An 11,044-nucleotide genomic window follows, 5' to 3' on the forward strand; every position below is an offset into this window, starting at 1 on the left:
CAATTCTCACCTCAGACCTGATCTACATTATCACTTAAAGTGCTCACTGATCCTCCCTGCTCTCATGAGCTCCTATCTAATTTATCCTACCAGTTACCACAAACTAATCTAAAGCTCCTTAAAAAGAAGAGAATAAATCTGGTTTATACTATGTACTCTATTCCCTCACCCAAGACCTGTGTGAACATGGATAAAGTCACTATTTAATAGTGCTGGTCAAGCCTTGTTGCTTGTTCCAAAGCCTCATCTTCAGCCCATTTGGATCAGATATTAAAAGTTTGTATGAAAGTTGTGACCATGTTCTTGTAGTACACAAGGGAAGGATTAAGGTGTCTGGCACATGGAAACAACCTGAGAGCAGACTATCAATATTATACCTGGGGTTTGAGCACTGCATAGGAGAAAATACAGAGACAGGGATTCACCCAACAAGATGTTGGGGTCTGTCAGAGGGGTTTCCTGTGTTCCTGTTATATTTGGCAGAGATAAATACAAAATGAATTGGGGACACAGAATCCCAGCCTGGTTTGGGTTGGAAGGGACCTCAAAGCTCACCCAGCCCCAACCCCTGCCATGGGCAGGGACACCTTCCACTAGAGCAGCTTGCTCCAAGCCCCTGTGTCCAACCTGGCCTTGAACACTGCCAGGGATGGGGCAGCCACAGCTTCTCTGGGCACCCTGTGCCAGCGCCTCAGCACCCTCACAGGGAAGAGCTTCTGCCTAAGAGCTCATCTCAGTCTCCCCTCTGGCAGGTTAAAGCCATTCCCCTTGGCCCGTCCCTACAGGCCCTTGTCCAAAGCCCCTCTCCAGGTTTCCTGTAGCCTCTTCAGGCACTGGAGCTTCCCTAATGTCCCCTGGGGAAGCAGAGAGGTGTCTATCCTCTCTAGAGGTGGGAACAGCTCAGCCTGGATAAGTTTCAGGGAGGTTATATTTATCCTATAACAAGTACTTGAGTAGTTTCCAACTCTCCTTCCCCACAGTTGCTTTTTTTCCTATTCCCTTTTTCAGTACCTTGGATCAGCAGCCTCTAATTATTGCCTGCAGTTATAAACACGTACTTCTCCCTGGAAGAAGTCCATTATTTCTTTTTTACCTAAAAATTGAGGGCAGTTAGCAGATGCTCCAGTAGTGTGAACACTTGCAATTTATTATTAAAATAAGCCCTCCCCCCTCTGCTTTGAAAGAGTTGCTAACACTGCTTTCTGTAGCAGGCTTGTGAGAGTTTCTGTAATCCCAAGCAGACAGCACCCCTTAGTCTGAAGTACAGACCATGTAATGGGCCTTCCAAGCATTAAAATCAGGGAGTCAGTGGGAATCTCTGTGCAGTGCATAGCTGTAGATAAACTCTCTTGCAGGCATTTAAAGCAGGAGTGGAAGAGCAGAGACATGAGGGAGCCCTTTCAGACCCCAGAATTAGATCAATTGAACTTGGTCCCCAGGGAGCATCTGCTAACCCTGGAAACTCAATGCCCAAAAGAGAACTTCAGGCAGCAGCCAGCTCCCACAGTGTCCTTACGCCTGTAAAATCTCAGTACCCCTCACGTTTAAAAGCTCAAACAGTGACTGGATTGAGCCACCTGCAACAAATCATCCCGGTATCATTTCAGCATTAAAATCCTTTGTGCTAGTTGCCCATAAATAAGAAGTTGTAAAAAAGTTACTTTGAAACCCAGAAGCTTTCCTTGATTAAATCCTTAAAGCACCTGAAGAGCCCTATTCCCGTTTAAAGCTTCATTTTTAACAACACAGCTTTTTTTCTTTTAAAAGCTACCTGGCTCTAATACTTGATAACTCAAAGTGCAGGAAGGTAAAATGTTTGTATTAGTTTCTCTAACTTACATAATCTATTAAATATAAGCAATAGAATGCTAAAATGAACTAAAATTAATACTATATTATTAGCATAAGGAACAATATCCAAAGCAGCACTGGGTATTCATGAAACAGTAAAAGTGCTTGTTTACTGCATTGAACCTCCCATTAACTATTACTAGTGCTGTTGCTACTGAAAAGGCCAAATAGTCTTTTGCAATGTGATTTTCACTACACAGAGCCCAAGAATGGTGGACTTGTGCTTGAAGAGCAAGGTGATGGGACTCATTTTGGCTGCTATCACCACTGATCAGTGGCTATTGCCTGACTTGTTCCAGTTTAGCTCTGCAAATGCTTCATGAAGATGCAGCAAACCTCAGTGGTAATCACATAAGAACTGACCCTTTGCATCGAGCCTGGGGGGGGCTTTTTGTGCAGCTTGCAAACCTTCTCAGTGATGAGAGCTACTGCGTTAAAAGGAGGCATAAAAGTAACAGCAAGCACCCTTGGGAAGGGGCCCTTGAAGCCACCCTGAGCTCAACCTGGTGAAGGGCTTGAGATGCCATCAACCCCTTTGACATTCAGACCCATTTTCTGCTCCAGGAGGACCAGTGCCACCAGGCTTAGGAACAACAGAAGGGTGAGCATAACCTGAGATATATACCAGCAGGGCTTTTATGACTATGTTATTAATGATGCTTTTCCGTATTAATTCAGAATGTTAGTATTACTGTAACAGGGATAATAACCGTTTGTTATATTTTGATTGGACTGTTAAGGCTGTAATTAAACTAACAGTAAATCCATAGCTCCACAGAAGAAGTGCTCCCATTTTACATGTAATGACAATTCGGGTCTGACAGGCAGGTGAGGCAGGGTGAAGGGGCAATGGGGCAGATGCAGCTCCCACTTCCCCACCATCAGCAACATCCCTGCAAACACGGAGAGAATCACCAGGGGACCTTGTTATGGCTTTGAAATGGAGCTCTCCAGCCAGTGCTCGTGTCAGAACACGCTGGAGGAGGGTGTTTGGGGACAGCTAGGGATGGCCTCCTAGTTAGCAGGTCATCGACTCTGTACCTTGCACACATCATTATTGGTCAGTGTCTCAATTAACAGCCATCCCAGGATAACTTGTAGCTGTACCATTAATTAGAGGTCGGAGATGGCTGGAGCTGTCTTACCCAAACTGGTAGGATGCACCTCTCTTTATATTCCCAGAAACACAGAGCAGCTAAAACACAGAATACGCTTTGTTTGCTGCCTCGGAACTGCCAAGAGAAGACTTGTCTTGGGTGGGCATCTCCTAATTTTAACCAGTCTTATCACTTTCTGATGAGCAAGTATCAGCTTTGCCAGGAAGAACAACAGGCATTGCCCGTAAGAGACTCAATAAAGCACACGTGCTTTGCTCTGCACTCCTCTCCCTGAAGCAGAAAGCATCCCAATGAAAGCCGAGGGCTGGGGGAGCAGTGAGAGGTAGCAGCCATCAATCCATCTGGTAATGCCTTAAATCGCATCCAAGACGAGCATCCCATTAACTTTGTTTCTCTGAAATCCTATTTAGGGAAGCGGCTCATAAGATGTGGAGTAACAACAATGTGACTTTCATATCACTTTGAGAGAAAGCACTTGAATGCACTCTTAGTTTATCTTGAGAAACCAGTCATTGCAACTGCAAGCCGGAGCAGGAGAACTCGCTTTTATGCTGGTTCCAATTGATAAGCCCCGAACCGAGCCTGGTAGTTGTGTCTTGTTTACCCAAGTGACAAGACAACTCTTTGTGTCCAAATACTTCTCTGAAAGCACACACCTGAGTTAAAGCCTTGCAAGGGACTTCAGCTTTGAATGCTCTCCTTGATTCACAAAGAGAGGAGCGGATGCTGCGCGGGAACAATACCGATGCAGAGAACAACCTGCAAACGTGAAGCCTGGCAGCAATCACATCCTCAGTTTGCCTGGTGTTACCTGTTAATAGTTGTTGCCTGCTCAGCACACGTTGTTCTCAGTGGCAAAACCCTGCTTTCATTATAAAACCCCCTTTGCTTTTCATGGAAGGCTGCTGCCTGATATGACACAGCAGTTAAGCTGTGAACAAGCTGAACCCCCACAGCGCTGCCAGGAGGTCCTGGCCCCAATGGGTTATCCCCCAAGAACCCCGAACCAGGAGGAAAGCCCTGAAGAGAGGCAACCCTCTTCAGTCCCATCCTGAATTTAGGTGCTTTATTAAGCACTGCTTGCAAGCTTGCTGCTAAACATCTCATCCAGGGAATATCACACTGCCTGGAGGCAGAGGATGTTTGTGCCTTCAGGCAAGAATGGGATTTACCCTGTGCCCGAAACAAGTGCTCTGATAACAGGATTATTTCAGGAAGTGATGGGGGGATTCTCCAGCTGTGGTTTGGGAGCACAGAGCAGCTGATGGGTCTTCTAAGAAGAGCTCTTACATGTACTTTGCCAGACTTGCAGATTAGGTCCCAGTGGGGCAAAACTACAGCTTTAAGGGCACTTTGATAACAAGCTGGCTGCACAGCCCAGGGTCCTATCACTCTAGGCCCCACTTCCAGTACAAGTATGAAGTGGGACAAGGCATACAGACACAGATGGTCCTGCAGACAATAAGCCCACAGTGAGGGCTCTGCACTCTTCCATAAGTCATCTACTCCACAAGCACACTGCAGATAGAGCTTTCTCTGGTGATGCAGCTGTAGGATGGCTTGAACTGATTTAATTCATTGTGCTTCATCCCTTCCAACAGCTAGACTTAAAGTTATAGAAGCATGGAATGGTTTGAGTTCAAATAAACATTAAAGATCATCTAGTTCCACCCCCCTGCCATGGGCAGGGACACCAGGGACATCATTTTACATATTGCAAGCATGATCTAGTGGCCTGTGCTTTGTTCTTTGTAACTTCTTATTTTCTTTGTTAATTCTATTTCAGCTAATAAAGTGCTTTAATTTACTCTAATTTCCATATTGTACTGTAGCTAAAGAACAGAGATAAAGAGAGCTACAAGAAACTTCAACTAGATAATTGGTTAATTAAAACAACTTAACTGGTATGTAGTTTATAACATATTGTTCTCGCAGAAGCAACAATATGGTGAGCTGCTTTGGATAGGTAATTCCAAGTTTCAGCTGCCTTTTATGAGGGTACCCTATAAAAAGGCTGGTAATTATGAAATTCAGATCATTAGACTCCCTTTCTCAGGAAGATTTGAACTGCTTTGTATTAAATCCTTATCCACACTTGTCCTCCCCATCCGTTAAAGGCAATTTATAGTTGTCATGGGAATTTGCCCAACTGCACCTACCCACTGCTACCATCACAGAAACAACTTGGGTGGAAAAGACACTTTCACAACCATTTCCTTCCCTGAAAGAAGCTTGGATCAGGTAGGATACCATGGAGGGAGAGCAAATGACTGCTGAGCCTGCTCCAGGCAGAAGGTGCTGAAGAGGGCAGGATGGGTGGTATCAGGGTTGGGCTTGGGCTGGGAACATGCAACCCAGTGTCAGAGAGCCTCCAGGAAGGGACAGGGATCAAAGAGCCAGGCTTAGGAGAAAGTGGAAAGGGAAGACCTGGGATGAGAAGTGGCTGTGCAGAATTTGCTGCAACCCTGAAATCGATGGATCACTTGCTCAAATCAAGACCAGAAGCAATGATCTGCCTGTGAAAAGCAGGGGAAGAGCTGTTAACAAGCCTTAAATGCTCTCTTCTGTCTGGTCAGCTTGTGCCTTTGGGTTACTTCACTAAGACCTCCCAGAAGAGTTGGTCTGAAAGCGCCAAGAACATCCCTCTCACTTGGCTTCAGCAGGAGAAATGTGGCCCATATAGAAAGAGGTGGGTTGAGCTGGAGATTAAGGCACTGAAATTCAGCTTTTGATGTGTCTGTGTGCCCTGTGAACCCTACTGTGGTCATTTTAACAGCAGTTCGGGTACCTAGCTCATGTAGATACCTGCAGTTATGTCTCAGTTTAAGCTGAAGCCCACTTGCAATGAGAGAGTGGGTGGGACTGCACATCTCCATCCAGATAGCAAAACCAGGCATTAGACAAGTGCTTTCTAGAGGAAGCAAAAGAGGACCAAAAGCTCTACTCAAATAGAAAAATGATAACAGGGAACTATTTTTTTAGTTCTCAGTTCCAGGTGATTTAAGTAATTGGAAAATCACAGTTGTGAAACTGCTCTTTACAGAGCATCATAATCAACCACACAACTCAGCAGGGCCTAAGTGCAGCAGAGTGGTTCTAAAGACCCCTTGAGAAATGTGCTTTTCTGGGGAGACATGTCATTTTGAGATGGCATCTCTAGGAACAGCAGCTCCTTCAGAAAAGATGAAGTCTTCAGGACCATAAGGATGCAGTGATTTATGTAATGCTTATTAAAAGACTTTAGCCAGCCTGCTGACAGACACTATCATTCCAAGGTCTTGCTGCTGCAAGAATACTAACTGTAAATAACGTGCAACTCTAACAGTGCAAAGAAAACTCTGAGCACTTGGAAGATCATCACCTCCAGTCTGGGAGACATAACTGAGGAGAGCACTACGGATTTGGAGAAGGGAGATGGCTGATCACACAGCTAAAGCCAAGCTCGTGCTTGCATACCATGCTCAAGTGATACCTACATAAGGGCTGTGTCTTCCCAATGATGTATTCAGATCACGCATCCTCCCCTTCAGATTATTAAGTTTGACTCAGTGCTTTGAATTCTGCTCCAAGCAATCCATAATCTCCAACCAAATAATCATAAGGGCCCTGCTGGCCTTAAAACATATGTCTCTGACAATAGCAATAAACCTATTTATTACTATTGTGACCACTGAAGAAAAGTCCATGCAGTGTGAGCATCACATCATCCAGATTTATTTGTAAAGCAAGCTGTAGCCAGCATTTACTAAAAGGATCAGGTAAAAATATTACTCTTAAGATCTACTGATCATGTATGTGGGCACTTAGATAGAGACAGTTACCACTATAAAGACTGGGATAGGAAAAAAGACATAAAATGAGATTAAGACAGAAGGATATAAGCTACCATAAAAGTAACTCAATAAACAAAGCGCTGAGCTCAAGTCTGTACCATCCACAGCAGCATCCCACCACTATAAAGGCAGGGATGCATTAGGGTCAGGTTAAAGAAATCCAAGGAAGGGAAAATGTTTCTTACACAGACACAGGTTTTGCCCAGATGCCCCAAGACAGCGTGATGTGGAAAGGGCACCTACTTCAAAGCTTCAGGACTAGCAAGTGTCTATCTCTGGTGCTCGCTAGAGCAAAGCGGCTACTGCCCCAGAGGTTCTGAAGCAATAAATGTATTGACAGAATAATGATAACATGTTTGCAGTAGAAAATTGCCTATATTCAGGCAGTGTCATGCTATAACTCTGCAACAATATCAGGCAGTCTAAGAAATAGGAAGAGAAAGATTTAGAGATATTTTCAGCTTTTAAAGAGAATTAAGCAAAATGGAAATCACTAGCAATACGTGCACTAAAATAGAATTGCACACAAAAACAGAGGAACTGTAGGGGCTCCACTGGGGTATCTTTACATATTTAAGAACACAAATGTCTGCAGGACCAAACAAGCTTTACAGCCTTCACTTCCCTCCACTGATACATAAAAAGCAGGAGACTTGCAGAAATAGAGTTAATTCACCATTGGATATGCAGAGAGAATGGCTGTAATAAAAATGAATGTGCTCCTTGGCTAGTATTTATTTTTCAAGTGCTCCCACTAAAATCCTGGGTACAATAGAGGCAGAAGAGCAAGAGGACATTTCAGACTTTTATGGGTAAAACAACCCTCAATCATGAGAAGGAGAGCAGGGGAAGTGAAAGGAATGTCATTCCCCCATGTAAAAAATATGTATATGAGCAAAGCTAGACTAAGAAAGGTTTTCTGGTGCTACAGATTATAACGCCCCTTTTAGGAGCTTCTCCCCTTCTCTACGGAGTAACTTTGGAGCTCGTAATACATCTGCAGCTGGAATAGGCTCTTGTGGCTGCTTTCAGAGCAGCCGATGTCAGTGCATATTAGTTGACTGGGAGCTCTCAAATCCCATTTTCCCCTTCAGCCTCCTGTCCCTCACTTCATGGGGAAGATAAACAGTGACACTGAAAGATATTTTGAATCCTAAAAGCAAGGAGAGTTCTGACAAACAGAATAACACACCAGACTCTGTACTTAAAAATATCCATTTATTGGCCAGCAAACAGCCTTTAGTGTATATATGTATCTATAATTTTATTTGCTTACTTCCTTCCATAAAAGTTTATTCTGCCTAAAATACTCACTAAGATTTTATCAAGGGTAATAATACTGATGTGATATGAGTGGATCTATAATGCTTCAGGCCCTACCTATTGCCACCAATGGCAGAGGGAGGCAGCTTAGATTTTAAAAGGATGAGATGGGAAGCCTCTGGCACCAGCAGAAATGAAGCACAGAAGGGAGAGTGCAGCCCCTTTTACAACAGTGTATCTGGGATGTTAAGAGTGACTCTTCAGCATCAAAGCTGTCCTACTTCCAGAGCCTTATCATATTTGCCAAAGCACAACTGAGGGAAAAGGACTTCAGCAAAAAATTACATTCCACGGGAAGGCTTGGTAATAAATAAATCACATCCCACTTCTAGAAACAATTTCCCATGATCAATAATGAATTAAAAAAAAGTGAGGTCCAAAGAAGTGTTGTGACAGCATGACATGTAAGTGAGTGACAGCAAGGATTTTCCTTTAGCAGCAAAATCAGTGCCTGATAAAACATCCCATTTCCCTAGACTAGAAAGGTGCTGCAAAAGAGGAAGAAACATTCAACACACCCAACAAGGGCCCTGCAGCACAGCCCAAAGACAGATCAGGTTCTGAATATAAAGCTGCCTCCTGGGCTCAGAGTTGCTGTGCTGCACAGACAAAACTCGGCACCAGCACGTAGGTGCAAAGATGAGAGAGTAAACTGCTTGCACTGAGGACCAGGGCAGCTTCAGCTTTACACAAAGGCTGCTGAGACCAGGATGATGATAGAATGTTTTGTAAGGGACCTTAAAGCTCCTCCAGCTCCAACCCCTGCCACAGGCAGGGACCCCTTCCACTAGAGCAGCTTGCTCCAAGCCCCTGTGTCCAACCTGGCCTTGAACACTGCCAGGGATGGGGCAGCCACAGCTTCTCTGGGCACCCTGTGCCAGCGCCTCAGCACCCTCACAGGGAAGAGCTTCTGCCTAAGAGCTCATCTCAGTCTCCCCTCTGGCAGGTTAAAGCCATTCCCCTTGGCCTGTCCCTACAGGCCCTTGTCCAAAGCCCCTCTCCAGGTTTCCTGTAGCCCCTTTAGGCACTGGAGCTGCTCTGAGGTCTCCCCTTCAGGAGCCTTCTCTTCTCCAGGCTGAACCAGCCCAGCTCCATAAAAATGCTCCCTAGTCATCCCCTGTCTCTGGCAGCAGCCTCACCTGACTGTTAGCACAATGTGGGATTACTGATCATCAGGTGCAGCACTTGGGGGGCATAACCAGAGATGGGATCTCTGCCGCCGAACAGCAGCAGATACCCTGGTACCCTGGTCCTTTACTATCTCAACACCTTCTGACACGCAACCCATCTGCGTCTGCACTCTGGGGACACACCAGGCTTTGAATTTTCAATTGCCAAAGGCATTTTCAACTTGCAGCTTACACATACCTAAATTTCAACTCTTCCATCTGTCTTTGGAGGGCTTAATACAGAAACCAACAACACCTATTTCCCTGCAAGAGCAAAGGAGAATGTTTGTGATAAGACACTGCAGTCCAGAAAGGTTCTGTGAAGGATTAGCACTGAGTGAAAAGCCTGTGTCATGGGGAGAAATGACTCTAATACACATCTGAACAGCCTGTACATAAACTATTAGGAGGTCCAAAGATCCCTGTGCCTCTAGAGAGATTAAGGCAGAGCTATCTTGCAGGTGCTGACCTTTTCCTCCTGTAGAGCAAGCCCTTTTGTTTTCTGAGGATAACCTCGGGTCTTGCTTAGACACAACCAAACCTACTTTTGGTCAGTAATAACGTGGAGCTCAGTTGCTGGACCTGCCACATTCATGAGCCAAGACCTTGCTGTTCTGCTCATCTCTGAGTGCTCTCATGCTGCCAGTGCTCAACTAATCCTTGTGAGCTCAACTGATTATTATGAGCTGTCATTTAAAGTAAAGAGTGTCATGTCCAGCTCCAAACCTGACATTATCTCTACAGATAAACACTAAATCACAGAAGCGAACATTATTTTTGTGCCCACAGTTTCCAGTTTCAATGACCGCTACAAGCAGGAGAATAAAGTGCAAATCCATCCAGATAAGTATTTACTTAAAAGCCTTGTAAGGACCCATTTCCCATTACTGAGAACACTTTGGCACCAACTATCCGAGAATAAAGCAAATATGAAAACAAACAATGAAGAGAAGGGAGCATTATTGGGAATTCTCAGGAATAGTTGACGTGATGCCAAAACCCCACAGTCCCACACAACTTAAAGAGGAGCTGTGCTGCTTTAATAGCATTCCCGGTGACTGTCGCAGCCTGCGGCAGAGCTGGCCCAGTGTGTGGAGGGCTTGTGAGACGAGCACATGCCCATCAGTTATCATTCCCAGTTTGCACCCACGGGCCAGATTCAGCTTCGAGGCTTCCTGATAAACTGAGTCCTGATCAGAATCTGAAAATGAAGCTGCCTGAGCTCCCAGCTTCCCTTCCCCACTCCCCAGCAGTGAGTCAGACAGCTTTGCAGAGCAGCGCTGAAGATCAAGAAGGGAAATGGGATGATGAACAGGCAGCAGCCAGCTGCTCCTCTCCCAGACACAGCAATAAGCTTTTCAAGTCCTTCTCTCTGGTTTCTTGGGAATCCAACCATGACACCAGCTGAGGCATCCTGCCTGCCTCCGAGGACACTGTGACTGGGGTTGGGGCTGCCATGAGCTGGCACCAAGGCACCCCAGCAGTGGTTGCTCCCATCTACCCAGCACTTCTGCAGCCCAGGCAGCACCCAAACCCATGCCACCTCACCCCAGACAACTCCCTGCGTCCTTCACCAGCTCTTCTCCTCCTCCAGACAGGAGATGGGGAGAAACTGCCACTTGTGATAGGAGGGCTTGAGTGTACCGTTTCTTGGTGTGTCTAAATAGGGGATGCAAGGAGATTTACTTAGTATGCCATGCCTAGGCTATATATAATCCTGTAGTCCTGGGGATCAGGAAGAATTACTAGT

At 45.3% G+C, this 11,044-nt stretch overlaps 1 long non-coding RNA gene across 1 annotated transcript; it reads right to left on the reverse strand.

Moving 5' to 3' along the window:
• Positions 1-10,117: 10,117 nt before the first annotated feature.
• LOC134169080 (uncharacterized) lies at positions 10,118-10,782 on the reverse strand. Its single transcript, XR_009966755.1, has 2 exons — positions 10,313-10,782; positions 10,118-10,202 (listed from the first exon to the last, which is right to left on the reverse strand). It is a non-coding gene; the product is annotated as an uncharacterized LOC134169080 (long non-coding RNA).
• Between the last annotated feature and the right edge of the window lie 262 nt (positions 10,783-11,044).

The sequence above is a fragment of the Pezoporus occidentalis genome, unplaced genomic scaffold, assembly GCF_034315485.1.
Source record: "Pezoporus occidentalis ecotype Australia unplaced genomic scaffold, CSIRO_AGI_Poc_V1 ctg33, whole genome shotgun sequence".
Taxonomy (NCBI): Eukaryota; Metazoa; Chordata; class Aves; order Psittaciformes; family Psittacidae; genus Pezoporus; species Pezoporus occidentalis.